This window comes from Pipistrellus kuhlii, unplaced genomic scaffold (assembly GCF_014108245.1).
Source record: "Pipistrellus kuhlii isolate mPipKuh1 unplaced genomic scaffold, mPipKuh1.p scaffold_m20_p_1, whole genome shotgun sequence".
In the NCBI taxonomy this organism is placed as follows: Eukaryota; Metazoa; Chordata; class Mammalia; order Chiroptera; family Vespertilionidae; genus Pipistrellus; species Pipistrellus kuhlii.
This window is the reverse complement of record NW_023425404.1, coordinates 176,559,133-176,578,953: the sequence shown is the minus strand read 5'-3', so window position 1 is coordinate 176,578,953 and position 19,821 is coordinate 176,559,133. Positions and strand designations below refer to the sequence as shown.

Below are 19,821 nucleotides of genomic sequence, written 5' to 3'. Positions count from 1 at the left end.
GAGCCAAACCGGTTTTGGCATCTGAGTTATATTCTTTGGGATCTTATCTCCAAACCCATCAGAGAGCAGCCAGTCAGGCATAGACCTTGGAACTGGCGATCCTAGGAGAGGCAGTTCACACAGCCCGGTAGTTCCTGCTCACTTCCATTCTGCAAGTGAAGGCGAGGTGGGCTACCCAGGTGACAGGCCCACGATAAAATAGAACCAGGAGAGCTGTTTTGGAAACACTGTTTGGAAACGTAACTGCAGCTCATCTAGACCTGTTTCCCTAAAACAGAACAAAATAATAAACACTGACTGTAGCCCCTAATTCACAGCCACATCCAATGTGGTGTGTCCTCTCTCTTTCCCTCCACTGCCACACAGTCAGGCATGCATACCACACACACACTTTTTTCTTTTTATTCTAAAATGTTATGGACCTCTGCTGTCCCTTTGTTGGGGATTTCATCAAGCATGTTTACATCACAATGTGTCCTGACCACAGCCACGGCCTCCCTAGTTACAGGAGCCGAGACAGCTCTGAGTTCCCCAACAAACAGGTGAGACAACAGCTTTGTCTCACCTGTTTGTTGGGAAACCACCAAAGCCAACGCTGGAGAGAAAAATAGGCGGTGAGGATGAACATTAAATGTCGACATGTGTTTTGTGGCAAAACCATGTTCTCTTCCTTTGTGTTAGTATCATACAAAATGCTTTATGTGTATTATTTATGATGCTGTATTTTCAAACATGTTTTTAACATTATCCATGACAATAAATATACTTTATTTAAAAAAATAATAATAAATAAATAAATAAATAAATAAATAAATAAATGTCGACATGTGCCATGTGCTTAACTGGCTGGCACACATCTTCCTTGAGACTTAGTGGGATGGAAAGGTACCTCTTTAAAAATAATCCTAGCCCTTACCATCACCATATGCAAAAACGGACTCACAGACCTAAACGAAAGAGCTAAAATTATAAAATTCTTAGAAGAAAATATAGAGGAAAAGCTTCAGGATAGTAGATTTGGCTTTGATTTCTTGGATGTGACATCCAAAGCACAGGCAACAAAAGAAAAAAAATAAACTGGACTAACTTTTGTGAATCAAAGGACACGAGTGAAAAGGCAACCCTTACTAAGGAATTAATATTCAGAGAACATAAGGACCTCCTACAAGGCAACAATAACAAAACAAACCAGCCAATTTAAAAATGGGCGAAGGGCTGAATAGGCATTTCTCCAAAGATTATACCTAAATAGCCAACTGGCAAAGGAAAATATGCTCAACATCACTAATCATTTGGGAAACACAAATCAAACCACAAAGACATACCACTTCACACCCATTAAAATGGCTACTATTTAAAAAACAACAAACAAAAACCCCCAAGATAACAAGTGCAGGCAAGGGTGTGGAGAACTTGGAACAACTGTGCACTGCTTGTGGGAATGTAAAATGGTGCAGCTGCTATGGAAAACAGTACAGTGGTTCCTTAAGAAGTTAAACATGGAATTATCTGATCCACCAATTCCACCCCCACAAGGTGTATACCCAAAAGAATTGAAAGTAGGGATTCAAACAGATATCTGTACACCCATGATAAAAGCATTAGTAACTGCCGAAACCGGTTTGGCTCAATGGATAGAGCGCCGGCTTGGGGACTGAAGGGTCCCGGGTTCGATTCCAGTCAAGGGCATGTATCTTGGTTGCGGGCATATCCCCGGTGGGGGGTGTGCAAGAGGCAGCTGATCATGACTCTCTCTCATCGATGTTTCTAACTCTCTCTCTCTCTCCCTTCTTCTCTGTACAAAATCAATAAAATATTAAAAAAAAAAAAAAAAAAAAAAAAAAAAAAAAAAAAAAAAAAAAAAAAAAAGCATTAGTAACTACATAGCCAAAAGGTGGAAGTAACTCAAATGTCTATCAATGCATGAATGGCCCTATCCAGTTTGGCTCAGTGGGTAGAACATTGGCCTGCGGACTGAAAAGTTCTGGGTTCGATTCCAATCAAGGGCATATGCATATCACTCTCGCCCTCCCCTTACTTTCTGAAATAAATAAAAATATATTTTTTAAAAAATGCACTACTGGATAAACAAAATGTGGAATATAAACATAATTCAATTTATTCTGCCCTAACAGGGAAGAAAATTCTGACACATGGATGAACCATGAAAACATTAATGTAAGTGAAATAAGGCAGACCCCAAAGAACAGATGTATAATTCTACTTAAATGAGAAACCTAAAATAGTCAAAGTGATAGAGACAAGGACTAGAAAGATGGTTGTTATTGGGAAGATAAAAAGTTTCCATTTGGGAAGATGAAAAAGTTTTGGAGATGGATGGTGGTATTTATACAACACAGTGAATGTATTTTAAAATATATATATATTTTATTGATTTTAGAGAAGAAGGAAGAGGGAGAAAGTGATAGAAACATCAATGATGGGAGAGAATAACTGATTGGCTGCCTCCTGCACGCCCCCCACCAGGGGATCAAGCCTGCAACCCAGGCATGTGCCCTTGGCCGGAATTGAACCTAGGACCCCTCAGTCCACAGGCCAACATGCTATCCACTGAGCTAAACCAGCTAGGGCAACAATGTGAATGCATTTAATGCCTCAGAACTAAAAATGGTTAAAATGGTTAATATTATACATATTTTACCACAATGAAAAGAGAGTCATGGAAAACCAGCAGAGATTATCTATAATAATAATTAGACCAGACAGCTGAACAACCTTTCAGATGTCATTCTTGATGAAGCTGCGTTGCGGGGGCAGAGACAGAGATAGTTAGGAGCGATCAGGCAGGCAGGTGAATGGTTAGCGGTGATCAGGCAGGCAGGCAGAGTGTTTAGGGGTGATCAGGCAGGCAGTCATGAGAGCGGTTAGGAGCCAGCAGACTCATATTGAGAGAGGGTGCAGGCCTGGCTAAGGGACCCCCACATCTCCTTGCATGAATTTTGTGCACTGGGCCTCTGGTCTATAATAATAAAAGCATAATATGCTAATTATACCAGGTGACCTTTAGGAGGAAGCTGAGTCTACGAGGGAAGCCCGGGCCCTGGGGGCCAGAGGGAAGCAGGTGGCAGCAGCCGGGGGAAGGAAGGCCTACTCTTGCATGAGTTTCGTGCATGGAGCCTCTAGTATGAAATTTAAAAAAAAAAAAAAAAAAAGGGCAGATTTTTACAAGATGGGAAAATCAATTAGAAAAATTATGTTCTAGGTTATACAGCTTTTTCTTCATGTTTGCAATTCAAATCGCAAAGCAAGGCAAATGACCAATATATTATTAGCAAACGAGACTTCTTAACTGTGTGAAATATAGTCAAAAAGTGCCTGTGTTGTTCCAAGATTGAGATTACAGCCATTTGGGGAACTATTATAATTCCTTCATGCTTTTAGGTTTGGGAAGTTGTCCCAACATATGTAAATATATATTTTTTAAATTACAAAGCCAAACCGGTATTACAAAATGACAAAAAAATCTGAGTAGAGAGGAATCCAAAAAATATTTATGAAGTATGTACTCTATGTTAATATGCAAGGGACAATCTACCTCAGCGAGAAAGATTAGTTGGCAGGTGGCAGACTTTCTCACAAAGTTTGGCCTAGTCTCCCTGAAATTGCTCAGTATAGCTCAGTAGTTTAGTCACACAATTTTAACATTTCTGGCAGGTGTAGGTGGTGAAGGATAGCTAAATATTCATGCAATCATTATTATTTTTTTCTTAGAGAAAGGGGGGGGGGGCGCGAGAGAGATATTGATTTGTTGTCCCATTTATTTATGCATTCATTGGTTGATTCTTGTAGGTGCCCTGACCAGGGATCAAACCTGCCACGTTGGCATATTGGTACGACACTGTAACCAACTGAACTATTTGGCCAGGGCTCACAAACTTGTTTACCCTTTAAACCTGTTCGGTGTGTTTCAAATGTAGACTTTCAGTGTATGTGTGTTGGAGTGGGGGAAGGGGAATTAGCACCAGGATGAGGATAAAGATTAGACACCTTTAAAATTCTGGTCATGATTCTACAAACCCTTCTGTGAAGCCCATTGGCCATTCCTTTGCTTTGGGGTTCTCATCCTTTGGTAGTTTATCTGTTACTTAGGAATTACAGATGTTAGAGCTAGAGGAAACCTTAGAGGCCATACTGGAAAATTTTCCCAGGGAGACTTTCTCTCCTAAACCGGTGTGCTTCCATTGCCCGAGAAGTGACAAAACATATTATGGTGTTCACAGTTAAGTTTAGACATCTAGATAGCGAATGGCCTTCAATGTACACACCTCTGTTTACTGATAACCACTTCAGATACTCTTTAGGGAGAGACAAATTTTGAGTCTCTCATGTAAAAGAAGAAGCAGGCCTTGAGAATGTAGGTGACCTATCCAAGGATAAGTATTTTTAAGTTTGCTGTTTGGACTCCCAATTGGATTAAGCTTCTCAGAGACAATGAAAAGATGATCCTTTGTTCTCCTGAAGCACACGGGATAGAAATGAACGGAAGTGGTGAGAATACCCACATGTGCCTTTCCCTATAACAGATCTGAGAGACTGAAGCTGATGTACAATGTCAAGCAAATGACACTGTCTTCTACATTAGAGGCCTGATATTGGCTAAGGCTGGGCTGTGCCAGGGGAGGGAACAGGCTTTTGCTTCCTGAACTTCTGGAGAAATATTTATGATTTTAAACCTTCTTAAAGTGATAGATCTCAATCATTACATGCGGGCAGTGAAATGAACAGTCATATATACTGGGAGGACAAGTACATATAACAGGCAATGGGCTGCTCATTTCAGGAGGACAGTTTGAATATATCAAGAGCTTTACAGTGCTCATTCTCATTAGCCCAATGATTCCATGAAGGGTAATTTACCCCAGGGAAATAATCAGAGACACAAGTAAAATTTATAGTCAAATTTGTTCACTACTGTGGTATTTGTAACATAATGTAATAGTAAAAATTATATGTGATATATCAAACATAATGTTCAACAGTATGAAAATGGCTAAATAAATTATGGCATAGTCGTAGGCTAGAATATTAATTTCATGTTTTCAACTATGTTTTCCTTGTAAAATCATACTGTAGAATATATATAAAATAGTTTTTTTTAAAAAAAAAAAAAGGAAAAAAGGAATACATTTGCCATAATGTTAATTGTGGTTTCTTTGGGATGTGGGATTTTAAGTAGTTTTATATTTTTTCTTTATTTTCCAGGTTTCCTTTAATAAATATGCTTTTATAAAAAGAAAAAAATTATAATTAAAAAAAAAATAACGTGACTCTCCAAGTCCCTTGATTCAGTCCAGATCCCAGCCTGGAGGACATGTGAAGAGGGGACTTTGGGTTGGGGTGGGGTGTGAGGATTTGTTGGGCATGTAAGTGTCACCAGGACTCCTCCCTGACATACAAGGACCTACGGCCCCTACCTTCCAGATCTACGTGAGGCTGTGGCTGCCACTGGGGAGGGCTGGCCGCGCAAGCCTCCAGGTGAAGGTACAAGTTTCCTCTTTCTTTTGTTGCCCATCCCTGCCGTAGCGTACATAAAATTACCACCCACAGAATAATAATGCCTCCTATCTGTAGTGAATTATATAGTTGTGGAAGTGCACTTTCATATGTTGTAATTCACTGGATTGCCGTGAGTTAGGGGTTCTGATAGTTACTTTGACACCATCCGACAGGTGAGGTAACAAATGAGAAAAGGCATGGGAATTGTTCAAGAAAATACAATCAGCTTCCTTAGCTTGTACCAAGGCCCTCCCTTGTGCCCAACCCTTTTGAAAGACAATGCTGACTGACATATCCTTGACCTCTATTTGTGGGTGTAAAAGACAAATTAGAGCCAAAACAGGTTTGGCTCAATGGATAGAGCGTCGGTCTGTGGACTGAAAGGTCCCGGGTTCAATTCCGGTCAAGGGCATGTACCTTGGTTGCGGGCACATCCTCAGTAGGGGGTGCACAAGAGGCAGCTGATCAATGATTCTCTCTCATGGATGTTTCTATCATCTATCTATCCCTCTCTATTCCTCTCTGTAAAAAATCAGTAAAATATATTTTTTTAAAAAAAGACACATTAGAAGCAACACATAATTGTTCCTCATTTCTCCTAAAATGCTCACACTTGCACCCAGCAGCTGTAGTTTTTTTTCTCCTGGGCCACAAATATATAAACTACGCAGAGAAATAGGATTTATATTGTGGGTTCAAAATAACTTATTGTGTATAGTCACTCGTGTTGCCACAAGCCTGGTGCGCCTTGTCTAAGCAGTAGATACCTTGGTTGATAGGAGTGAAAAAGTATGGTTTTCCTCAAGAAGAAAAGGATACCAGCTGGTGTACTCACCAAAAAAAAAAATCACCAATTTGACTTGTCTGGTCCTTTACAGGAAATAGAACAAGAATTCAGGCAAATTCAGGCAGCTTTCGGGATATCTCAGTTCAATTTTTGGAGTGCTCTTTGGGGCAAATCCTATGGGTAAAAAAAGAAAAGAAAAAAATTGCTAGAAATGTTTCTATGTCAATACCATTTTCATACATGCATTACAAATTGGGGGCCATTTTTCTTTCAGAAGAAAACGGACTACCATTTCTCTATCTTATTATCTACAAACCAAGAAAAGCAACCCTTTCCTTCTTCCTGTCCTTGAATGGGGAACCATAGTAAGAAAATGACCCATTTCTTCCATTTCTTGTATTTTCCCCTCTCCCTTCTTCTTTAAAAAAAAATATTTTTTTTTTTATTGATTTTTTGCAGAGAGGAAGGGAGAGAGATAGAGAGCTAGAAACGTCGATGAGAGAGAAACATCGACCAGCTGCCTCTTGCACACCCCCTACTGGGGATGTGCCACAACCAATGTACATGCCTTTGACCAGAATCGAACCCGGGACCTTTCAGTCCGCAGACCGATGCTCTACCACTGAGCCAAACTGGCTTCGGCCCCCTCTCTCTTCTTTAGAGCGCCCATGACTTCAAGATGAACAGTATATGCTTAGGAAGGAACACAGATACAGCCTACATTGTATGCTTAAAGACCCTTCATAACCGAGGTGATTCACTTCACAGGGCTGGTAAACCCAGCTCCTGGGCTGCCCCTCCTCCTTTGGGGAGCTCTGCTACTCATCACCGATCAGTCATCACACTCTTCCCTGCTGAATCCAGGGAGGATCTCAGAACCACTGAAGCAAGAACCACCATCACTGACAACGGATGAGAGTTGCTGTAAAGTGTTGGTATTGCTGTAAACTTGGTATTCTGCCCTAAGTGGGCCATTGAGACACTGCTGACAATGTTCTTTGCACGGAGGGTCCCACAGGATTTGGGATCCGAAGATAAACGACTTTAAAGTCATTGATACAGGAAATATTCAAATGTAGGAGACGTAAGTTCGAGATAAGGGTATTTCGGGTGAGACATTAAAATATATCCTAAGCACAAAACTTTTCCCTTTATTTCACATCTGGATACATAATCAGCCCAGCTTTAAGAGTGTTCCCTCCCCCAACAACTGAGAGACCTCCTTAAGCTGCATAAGCTTCAATATGGCACAGCGGCTGCTGCACGGGCCTGGGAACTAAAGGACTAGTTCTTTGTTTTTTTATTGGCAAATGTAATTATATGTAAATATAATTGTATATCAATGTAGGACATGATGGTCTGACAGTGTTAATTTGAGCTCTGCCATGACTTTTTCTGTGTCCTTAGATAAGTCATTTCACCTACTTGAGCCAAAGTTTGTTCCCTTAAAGAAAAGGAGTTGGGTGACCAGTAGTTTTCAAACTTGTTTTTAACTTCTGTTTTGTCTTAGATCTTTAGATATAGCACCCTTTCTTCCATCAAACATGGGCCTAGACGCAGGAACAAAACCGAGAAAGCAGGAGCTGGCTGACGTGGAGGCAGGGGGTGATACGGGGAGGCCCCGCCAGTCATCCCCGATTCCGCTCCATCCTCCACGGGAGCCCTGAGGGGACCTGCAGGACCTTTAGGACCGCAGAGAGCACAGTGTGGAACCTGCCGATTGAATGGCCTCTGAAAGCATTCGCAGCTCCCAAATGATTCTGCCCTAACTATCTTTATATTGCAATGGCTGGCCAAGCATTCAGTGGGATTCTTTCCTTGATGGGAACACGTGCAATAAAACAACACGAGGAGCTGATTTTAATCCTTACTATCAATGATTCACTGGGGGAGGGGGAAACGACCACACCCTCAAATAAATCATAGAGTAGCAGCTGTTAAGCTACTGCTTAGAGTCTATGGCCTACACCCAGTCTGTGTCCTGGCTAACACCTAATGATCAGCATCACCGTGTTTGGTAAAGTCAAAACAAACGTGCAAATCACAAGTTGCTCCTGGAATTCATCCTACCCTGTGAGGCAACAGAGTAACATTAAACGCCCACACTATTCACCTACCAGCTGAGTGACTTCAGACACGTTTAACTTTCCTGAGCCTCACTTTCCGCATCCGTAACGTGGGTCATACCACCTTCCTGCTCAATCCTCTAAACAATGTTCCTGCTGACGTAGGATTAAGTCCAATATCCTTAGTAGGTCCTATAAGGAAGACTTTGGCGCCTTTTGTCAACCTCATCTTGCACACGCCGTCCCCAACTCTTCAAAGCCTTGCTAGTTCCCATACATACCCCTCTCCCCCTTACCTCCCAGCTTACACTCATCCCTAAACCTCAAAAGTCATCCCTGTGGAGGGATGATGGGGGAGATAAGAGATCGACGGAAGGACTTGTATACATGCATATAAGTACAACCAATGGACACAAAACTCTGGGGAGGGTGGGTATGTATGGGGGCGGGCAATGGTAAAATATGTACACAGATAATAATTTAATTAAAAACAAAGTAAAAAAATAATAATAAAATAAAATAAAAAAGTCATCCCTGTAACATCATGTAATCCCTCATAGCACTCCTCATAACACCAGGTTGAATCACATGAAATTGTCGTTTTGGAGGAAGGAAATGCTAGCCTGTTGGCAATCTTATATGGTTTAACCTTACAATAATTGGTATAATAGTGGTCCCCTCCAGTCAATTGTAAACTTTACTAGGTCAAAATCTAGTTCCGACTCACTTCTATGAACCCTGTGTCTCCCAGCCCACCCAGTAGGTGCTTAATGTTTAAATTAATGTGTGATATTATACTGTATTTTTAATGCTAAGCACATAACTTTTATATTGTCATTGGTAGTAAAAATCAAGTTTTTATTCAAATGCTACTTCTAAGTGTCAAGGAATAATGGAATGAAAAAAATAACATTTTAGGATTTTCATTTCTGGCATTTCTAGAAAGCATGAATCCTAGTAAGTATAATACACAACATGAGGGATAAAATTAGCCCACTGGTGTGGTATCACTCATGAATTTTTAAAAACTCAAAATGTTTCTCACCGAAGGGCAGAATGAAAACAACTCAGAAAGGCAACCAGATGGTTTGGGTGTCTCTCTTTTTACAGCTTTGGCATGCAACAGCAAATCAGTTCGTGGGGGAAGAAATAGCATCTAAGAGAGTGCTAGACTGGCCATAGGAGTTTTAAAGTACACTTCCCCATGATATTCAAAAGAATGCCTCCTAAAACTTATCCAACTGTGCCATATTTGGTGTCCCCCATGAAATGGACAGAACAAAGACCAAATCTAAACCAAGTTGTGTTGATGCATGTGGTAGGTTAGCTACGTACTCTAATGATATTCATAGTGTTAATGTCAGCTGACATTCAGTGAGCGCTTATTGTGCTTTTCTCCTACACTGTCTTATCTGATCACCTCCACAGCCCCGTGAAGCTAAGTCTAAGGCTGTTTTCATTCTGGAGGCTGCCCATTGGTGGAGCCCCTTAATTGTAAGGGACGAAGCTGGGACTCAAACCCAGGAGTTCTGAGGCCAGACCCTGTGCTCTTAGCTATTCTGCTCTTTGGAGAAATCCATTTGCTGCTGCACTGAGCCTGGAAGAGTAGAAGTTGTGCCGTAACAAAAGTGGTGCGTTTTTATGAATTGATATGGCAGCTTCAGAGTCATTTGTGAACTTTTTTCAAGAGTCCCAGAATTCAGCTTTAAGCAGTAAAAGAGATTCTCAACCTGGGGTAGAAATGTAGAAGTTCAACTTTTCGGTTGAAGAGTAGAGAATGTCGGAGACTCGTAGTATCACAGATTCAGAAATCCCTGGTTATCCCATTTGTTCCCCAGCTTCTTGCAAAACCTGGCGCATTTTGGATGGCGTTTCAGAAATACAACCCATGGAGACCCACCAAAGGCATAAGCCCGCAATTTCACTTTCTACTCACTGCTCAGTCAATAGTTTCTAATCGGACTATTCTTTCTTGCTATATTTCAAAATAGAAAAAAAAAAAAAAAATCACCTACCTCTTTGAGTTGCAAAGGAAAGGAACATGCTAACATTCACACTATAGAAACAGAATTTTAAAAATAAATACAAGTCATTACTTCTTCACATATGATTCAGAGATGGTGGTTATTGAGCTATCGCTCCCCACCCCCCTCCGTCTCGGTGCATTAACATTTGACCCTTTTTATAAAATGCACCTTGTACCAGTGAAACCTAAGGCACCAGCGAGTTACTCATTAAGCTTGGGTGCCAAGGGCCGGCTTGTACAAATTACACTGTTAACTGCCTGGCCTGGCCTGTGTGCAGGAGTGGAAAAAAAGCAATCATCGTAGCTGTGAAATTCTGTCATATCGGCAGAATTGAGCTACAAATTGCAGCAATTCATGCCTGACCTCTGATCTGTGAAGTTAGTCTAAGACCTTTGACCCTCAGCTTGGAGTTTAGAAACAGCCTTTACTTGGGCTGGAGAAGATGGCGAGAGAGGATTCTCCATGGTGAATTGTTAACTCTGTGATTATTGGTCAATCCCGTCCACCTCCCCCAAGGAGCCGGCCAGAGCCAGGCTACCAGGAGGATCTGGAGGGTGACCTGCATAAAGTGGCATTTTGGACAAATCTACTAAAAGGAAAAAGCTTCAGAGTGCAAGAATCTTTTAAACGAGTATGTTAAAAATAATAAGAAAGGGGGGAATCTGAGATAATTTAAATTATTGGGCATTTATATGTAGTGATATATGCATTAAAAAAATTCTCTCTATAAATTAAACAAAAGCAGCATTTTAACTAAATACTTTAAAATTTTTTACCAAATGGTATCATTTCTTATACTATGTTATATCTTTAACCAAATGTATTAGTTTATTTCTGTTACAAAATACAACCCATAGTAGGCCATCTTTGGGATAAAGCAATAATGAGAAACCAGTTATACTTTTTTTCCAAACTCTAATTTACCTTCTAATAGTAAACATTAGATGTAGGCTTTTGACAAGAATAACAACATACATTTCTTATTGTGTACATTTTGTTGCAACACTGATTTCTCATTTTACTCATATGAGGAAGGTTTTCCTTTGGAGGATTAGCTTCCAATGCTATTAAAATTGCTCCATTTTCAGGTAGCGATCTGATTCTATTTTTCTTGTTTCTTCAAGTCGCTATTAGAACAAATCTCAAATAGCATATAAAATATAATTAACCTACTCTTTATAATGAAAGTGAAACTTATTTGTAGTCTTTAAAGCACATAATCTACATGTAACTAACTCCATTTCATAAACTTCACTATTGGCTTGAAAAAGTGATTGATTCAAGCATCTTCTTAAACCAGAACGTTTTCTCAGAGAACTAACCATTATAAAGTAATTATCATAATGCTGATTCCATTAACTCGTTTTATTTTCATTATCTCACATCTTAAAAATCACAGATTTCGTCTACAGAGACAGACTCTGGAAAGATTATGGAAAAACAAGTGAGAGCCTTATTGATAAATTCCTGCTTTCTATCTCACAGTTAAAATAGCAGCAATTTATGAAACCATGACTTTGCCAAAGACCTAGCTTTTAGTGTATTTAGCTACTGGATGAACCGATTTTGTTTTTTTAATTCATAAGTTAAGAATTTTGGTTTTGCTGCTAGAAGGTAAATGGTACAGTATTTGACATCCTCACAAACTTCACTTATTTTTTTTTTTCTGGCCTTCAAAGTAAAACAAACAAAACGGATCATTTGTTTATGCAATCCGATCTAAATTACTTTAATCAAACACAACCATCTCGTCCTCCCATACAATTTAAGCAAATAAGGTGTCCCCCTACCTTCCCAGTCCTGAAATCTGGATGCGGCAGGCTACTGGTAACAAAAGCTTTGCTTAAGCAACCTTCGCTCCTGATCCCAGGAACAGCGGAGCTCTGCTAATGCGGCCCACGGCTCCTCATTGGCCAGGAGCTTTGGCCACCGAAATGCCTTGGGAGTCATTTGCTAAGGGCACCTGGAATGAGCTGGCAGTGGGTGGTACGGAGAGAAGGGAGGTGTTACAACTGCCAGATACAAAATGCTCAACAGCAGCCTCAACACTTCATGGAAATGCTACTGTAAGAAGAGACCCAAGAAGACAGAGAAGGAAATGTAACTGAAATGTTTTACTCAGACACAAATACTGACTAACGGGAAACAAATGGTGTTTAAAACCCACCTTCCTGGAATAAGATGGGTGCCCACTACCTGTCCCGCTTGACGCAGACGAGGAAAACAGTAATTCCTACTTCCCAGGGGTTGTGGTGGGGATCGAACGAATGAGTTCATGTAAAGCGCTCAGAAAATGTCTTGGCATACAGAAAGTCCTCAGAAAATGTTACCGTGGCTTCTTAGAAATGTTATAGTTTTAGCAAAGGTTGCCTTTTTTTCCTCATTATTTCTAGGGTAAATAACCTGGATTGAGGACCCTTTATCTTTCCTGTAATCATTACCAACAATCCTGTTTATGATAAGCCTGGAAGGAAAAGGATACAGGCAAAAATATGGCATAAACAAACTCTCGTTTTATTTTATCAATTTGGATCTGGATGTGGATATACTGATTAAAAAAGAAAAAAGAAAGAAAAAAGAAAAAGTAGAGAAAAATAGAAGGGGGTGTAGAAAGAGAAAGAGAGTGGTTAAGACCGGATTCATTGATAACAAAAATAGTCGGTACATGATTACATGATAACCCACCAGAAGGACTGGCGGCCCGTAAGCAGAGTAAATACTCCCCTGTCAGGCAGGGAGGAGACGGAACCTCATCTCAAGGCTGAGTCTGTGGGTGCAGGCGATTGGGAGATGGGGGGACAGGGGGGCTCAGAGGGCTCCTGGAAGCCATGAACATCCCGGAGTACAGACCTTCTGAACCAGGAATAAAATGAGCTCCGTGGCATATAAAGTGAGGAACACATCTGTAACTCTTCCTGAAATAAAGATTTCAAAGCGGTGGTCTCCGGTTTTTCCTTAGTGGTTATTCTGTAATTGTTAGCCTCGCTAAATTCTACAAACCACAGCAATCTGAAGTAGCCTGGAGGGGAAGTAAAAAGGCCAGAGTATACACGAAAGTTTTCAATTTATTTACCTACCTCTATTTCTTTTTCTTTTCTTTCTTTCTTTCTTTCTTTTTTTTTTTAAAGAGACAGTTTTATTACTTCCAAATAATATCATCTAAACCTATCAATAGTAACTAGAAAATGCCACAATGTTCGTACAGGGTCAAAATCCAGAACAAGTCTGAGATTTATAAACATGTTAAATACTATTTAAAATGAAACTGCTAGGTTCCCATGAAAGATGTGGTCTTTGCAAGAAACGAGTTCGAATGGATTCAAACAACATAGAAAAATCCACATAAAAAGTAAAGGTCCCTCTTCCTCCACCGCCACTGGCCTTGACTCCTCCTCCATAGTCCCCAACGGAGGCAAATGCATAAAACTACATCCGTGGCATCACAGTGGGCATAGATCTGATGCACAGCAAGCTTAAGTCATCCCTGGAGGAGTGACCGACCTTTTGTCTTAACAAGCCACCTTGTTTTCAGAGTGGAGTGACAGCAGGCCAATCTGAGGTCTGAGGCTGTGGAAAAAAGAAGGGAAAAAAAAAAAAAAATACAGGCACAAAATAGAAGCTTGAGAGCAGATAAGCTCAAGGTAGATTTGAAAAAAGGAACAACACTACTCAGACCTGTCTGGGAGAGGAGGAAGTGCAGGCCCGGTGAATACATAATCGGAAAGCAGGAAACTGTTCTGTGGTCTATTTTAAATAGAAGTAATTAATTAGTAAGGTCACCTGTACATCCTACTACATATATTTTTTTAGTATTTTGAATTATCTTGAGGCTAAGATAGAGTTGATGTAAAGATCAACTGAATGTGTATTTTCTTTCTATATAATTGTATATACTTTTCCAGAAGTAGATTTTACACTATTTAGAATTTGAAAACGTTTGCTGAAATTGTTTGTGTTAATGTGTGACTACAGCATAAGAGGAAGATGCTGTACACACACACACACACACACACACACACACACACACACACACACTGAAGTACTTATCTCCACCTGAAAAGGTGGCCAAGATTGGCACAAAAGCCATGTGACTGTACTGATGGTATCAGCAATAATGGTTGACCATGAAACTAACCAACCAGCACTAGGAAAGGAAGCTCAAAGAGATGGGGCATGCTATCCATTGGAGAGTCCTAATGGACACAGAACCCACCAGAAGAATGGCCAAATTTTAACAAGGACTTGGCCTCAGCTGTAGGCACTGTTTTCTTATATTTGGATTTGATCTCGGCATTCAATATTCTAGGACAATTATTGACTTTCTATACTATGCCATTTCCTATTTTTGGCACTTGGGACGGCAACATTTAATAATAAGAAATCCCTGCCTTCTGGAGTTGTATTCCAGTTGGGAGACAGATAATAAATAAACTCATAAAAACACCAATAATGTCAAGGTAGTCACTGCAGCTGTATGCACTGTTTACATCCCTTCCCACTTCCACCTCTACTTCAGACCTAAAGCCTTTCTCTGCTTTTATAAGCCGGTATATCATTCCATAAACCTGTACGATTAAAAACACCATAGTCTATTAATTTGCTAGATACCAGCAGGAAGAATGAAATAATTGTCAGATCTGGGATGAAGTGTTTATCTGATCTGGACATCAGGAAAGGATTTGAGAGCTTTCGTTTTAAACTTTAAAATTGTTATCTGCTCAATCGGTACAATTGTTTTAAAGAGTAAAATTATAATAGTAACTAACATTTGTGATTTCATTCACTCAGTCAATATTATCAAGTCCCTTTAAAAAATGCCAGGCACTATTCTAGGTAAGAGGGGCGACAGCAGTGAGCAGGACAGATAAAAATCCCTGCCCTCGTGAGCCCTACAAACTGGTGGGGGAGAAGGCACTGAATGGCTAAATCAGTAAAATTATAATATTCGATAGTAACTAAATCAGTAAAATTATAACAGTAATATGTGAAAGAGCTAAGAAGAAAATGCATCAGAGAACAGGAATGTCCATGTGCTGTGTTCTCTCTCTCTCTCTCTCTCTCTCTCTCTCTCTCTCTCTCTCTCTCTCTCTCTCTCTTCCCCACACTCATCTGTCTATTTGCCTACCCACCCTTCACCTTACTTCCCTGACCCTGCTAGTGACAGGCATTTCTATACATAATAGAAAAATCTAGGGAGTTTTGGAGATGGTATCTTTGGAGCCAGATAGGAAAAATCTTTAATTGCTTTGGGAGTGAAACCATAACTTTAAAAAGCCACAAAATCTAATTTAAATCTAAAGACAATTCCCTAGGCAGCCTAGGTTAGGTTTTATAGTGATTCCTTTCTGCCCCTCTAACATAGCAAACTGTAATGTCTGATAAGCTATGCAGTTACCAGTCTTTATATATCCTGGTGTAGTTTACCAGACTTTTTTTTTTTTAGAAGAGGAAGTTCAGAATAAATATTGAATGTAGGTGGAGAGGAGACACCTATTGCAAAATCATATATGATGTGTACACGTTCAAGTCCATGTGCCACTAGAGAAAAGCCAGCTGCCTTAAGTCATAATATGGTAGCAGATGTCCCTCCTTAGAAGGGGCAGTCAAGTTAACAAGAGCTCAGGAAGTGTGTGCTTTAGCCAAATATTATTCATAACTAAATGGTGTTTTACTAATTTCTACTAAGTGGCCACAGAAATCCCCTATCATTCTAGATTTACCAAGTAGAGTGCTTTTCCATTCCAGTAGGTGTTTACTGAGTACTTCCAATAATAAATCCAAGGTAGATTCAAGCTCTGGGTGTGTAGGGAGAGTGTGTGTGTAGGAAATGCAGTCCAAGACCTAGACCTGACATGATCTCTATTAACAAGGAGCTAATAATCTTCTTGGAGAGACAATTAAATGTCAGTTAGGACATGTAAAATACTAGGCAAAATGAAGTCCCATGTGCTGTGTGGATAGGAAGAGCCATGGAGTCAGGTAGAGAGCGTTGTCAAGTGACTGTGCGGAAAGCTACGGAAAGAAACGTCTGGAACTGCAATTGATTCACAGTAGTTTAGGTTATTCCCATGGGCAGTCACAAACCCACAGCTTTAAGATACGCACTTTTCTGTTCTGTTCACTTTGTAATTAAAAACAACAACATCTTTTCCTGACGATTTTTTTTTTTTAAGAATTAGGTGGTATCAATATTGGCATTAATCTTAACCGTAGTATATAAGTATGATACCTTAACCAACCAGGAAATGGAATCTTGTCAGAGGCTTGAATAGCTGGGAAGGTACTGAGAAAGTTATGTTATCTTTAAAAGACTAAGAATGCTTTTTTCTTAAGATCTTTGGGTTCAGTTCTTGTTTAGGCTGAATTATCTGTTCAACATATTATTTTACTACTTTCTAAAATCAGCTCTTACTTTTTGAGAACATAAAAGTAGATATTCTAAAGAAATTTAAAAAAAAATATGGATGGTGAAGGCCTTTGGTGGAGGTGACGGGGAGGGGGGGAAGGGTTGCTGGGAGGGGTCAATGCGGGGAAAGGGGACATATGTAATACATTCAACAATAAAGATTTTTTTAAAAAAGAAATATGGAAATAGTGAAAACCATGCCAAAAAAATCTAATGGATTACAACTGGCTCCCGTGGATCTGTGAGCACAGGTTAAGTCATCGCTTAAAAGCATGGACGGCTGATCAGTGTAAACAGGGTGCTAAAATTAGCAAGGAGTGCGCGTTCCAAAAAAAGAACAACATAAAATAGTACTGGAGCAAGTCGTTTAGACACAATGAACCTAATTTACTCTGAGCAAAGGGTGACTTCGCAAGGCACCCGATTCTGAATTGGTTATATGAGTTATTCCGTCATCCAGCAGGTGCCCTAGACCCTGGAGACGGTGCCGACCAAGACAGACAAGGTCCTTGCCATCATGTTGGGGAGCCAAACTAAACAAGCAAGTAAATATGTTTTGGGGGGGCAGAGTGATAAAGGCGATGAGGAAGAATAAAGCAGGGCTAGGAGAGGGGATTGGGGGGGCTGTTTTGGTTCGGGTGGTCAGGGAAGTCTTTTTCTTGGGTAGGGACCTGATGCTTGGAGACCCAGAGCAAAAAGATTCCAGAAGAAGGAAGGAGAGACCATGGCAGGGGGTAGCTTGGGTACCTGAAGAGCAGCAGGAAAGGAGCAGGGCAGCAGGAGAGGGTCAGATGAGGGCCTTCTACAAAATGACTCTGGGCTCTATTGGGCTACTGGAGGATTCTGAGCAGAGAAGTGGGCGTGAAATGATTTTCTTTTTAAGATCACGCTGGCGGAGAAGAAGCCAGAGGCCCGAAAAAGAGGAAGCAGAGAGGCAGTTTGGGAGGTCGTTCGGGTCACCCAGGGGATGGGACGGTGGTGGCCGTCCTACCGAGGGAGGTATGCTGGGCTGGTGAGAAGTTAACTTTGAGTTGCATTTTAAAGGCCGCGTTGACAGAGCTGGTTTAATGGATGCCACGTCTGATGACAGTGTCCAGGATGACTTACTATTTTCAGCCTGCGCATTGAGAGAAGGGTGGTGCCATAATACCACGTCAGAACGTGTTTTGTTTTGTTTTTTTGGCACTGCATTGAGTCATAAACTGTAAAATCACACACGGGCCTAAAGTGTGGGTGCTGCTAGTCATCAGGCAGCATATTAAATTGTTATTTTTAAAAATGTAGGTTTTAGGCAACCAATGCCCTCTGCCCTGAACTTCGTGGCTAAATACATTGTGCATGAATCCCGTGGCCTCTCCATTTCCGGTTTCCTCTGGTACTTGCATTGTTCTTTAACCCAAAGGAATGTGTACACTATGGACGACTGATTTCAGGGCCAAGAAGCAACAAAATACCAAAACACGGTCACAGCGACTTCCATTATTAAAAGGATAAAACACAAATTTAAGAGACACAATGGATGGGGTGGGGTGGGGTGGGAGTGATCATACAAAAGGTCCATACTCTCGGCACTGCCGAATTTGAGGGAAACAAAGACGTGCAGAATTAAGAGCCGGCCTGGAAAACTCTTGGGAGGCTCCCAAGGCCTCGTGGACAGCAGCGTTGGGGGATGTAATGAGTGGGCCCCTCCCTCATTCTCCACTCTGCAGGCCTCTCCGGTCCATACTCTTTTCACCTTGGGCTTCATAACCCAGTTCTTACTCTGCCCCCCTCATAACTGTGACCTGATTTTGCATAATTTTTTGTTACTGACCCCGTTTATCTCTGTCCCTCAGCACCGACCGCGGTCTAGAATCTTCTTCTCTTGCCCCTGTAGGCCCCCCTCCTCTTACATTACCTGCTTCCCATTCCTCCATTAAAAAACATATTGGCTCTAGCCAGTTTGGCTCAGTGGCTAGAGCATCAGCCTGTGAACTGAAGGGTCCCAGGTTCCAGTCCGGTCAATGGCACATGCCCTGGTTGTGGGCTTGGTCCCCAGTGGGGGGCATGCAGGAGGCAGCCGATCAATGATTCTCTCTCATTGATGTTTCTATTTCTTTCGCCCTCTCCCTTCCTCTCTGAAATCAATAAAAATATGTAAAAAACACACACACATATTTTAGATATCCTGTTAGCTAATAACATAAAGAATGTCAATTAATTTATATGCGATACACACACATATATAGTATATATATATATATATGGTATTTATATTTTAATGTCTCTTCTTTGGAAATTACAAATGACTTTCAAACCCAACAAAGTGTTCAACCTCACATTGGGAAGCAAATAATGTATATTAAAGCCAAACATTATAAACAATTTCACTTTTAATCAATAAAATTAACAAATATTTTTTAAAATAATAGTTTATTGATTTTTTGGTTTTAAGAGAAGGGAGAAGACAAACATAGATGTGAGAACCCAACATCTATCAGTTGCTTCCTACATGCCCCTCACTGGGGATTGAGCCCAAAACCTGGGCATGAGCCCTTAACTAGGAATCAAAACAGCAACCTTTCAGGACACGGGATGACACCCAATCAACTGAGCCACACAGGCCAGGGTTAACTAGCAAATATTTAAAGTGAATAATGCTAACGTATCATTATTCAGTAAGGTAAGTATAAATTGATCAAAGACATTCTTTTAGAAAGAGATTTTCTAATACATATGAAGAACCCTGGAAAACGTTCACTGTCTTCACTTACTAATTATGTCTTTAAGAATCCACACTAAAGAAATAATAACAAAGTGAAGTTTACATGCAAAGATGTTTATCTTGGAATTTTTAATAAAAACTTTGAAACTACCCAAATCCTCGACCTTAAAGGAATCGTTAAATAAATGGTGGTACATAAGCTACTAAAAACTATATTTATGAAGAATTTTAATGTCATAAGTAAAGGTTTTAGGGAAGACTAAGAAAATCCACATAAAACTGCGTAGATCACATCATCTCAATTGATACTATGG

General features: G+C 40.4%; 1 protein-coding gene across 7 annotated transcripts in view; it reads right to left on the bottom strand.

Annotated features, from left to right (window-relative positions):
- Positions 1–19,821, bottom strand: part of RBM47 (RNA binding motif protein 47) — a 165,957-nt gene that overhangs the window by 45,093 nt on the left and 101,043 nt on the right. For 6 of the 7 annotated variants that reach the window (XM_045573184.1, XM_045573183.1, XM_036417903.2 and 3 more), the window contains one exon: positions 6,359–6,478. The gene's annotated coding sequence lies outside the window, so the exon portion shown is untranslated. Of the gene's footprint in view, positions 1–6,358; positions 6,479–12,187; positions 12,324–19,821 lie in introns of those variants that run through there. The other variant, XM_036417913.2, reaches the window with a different exon arrangement.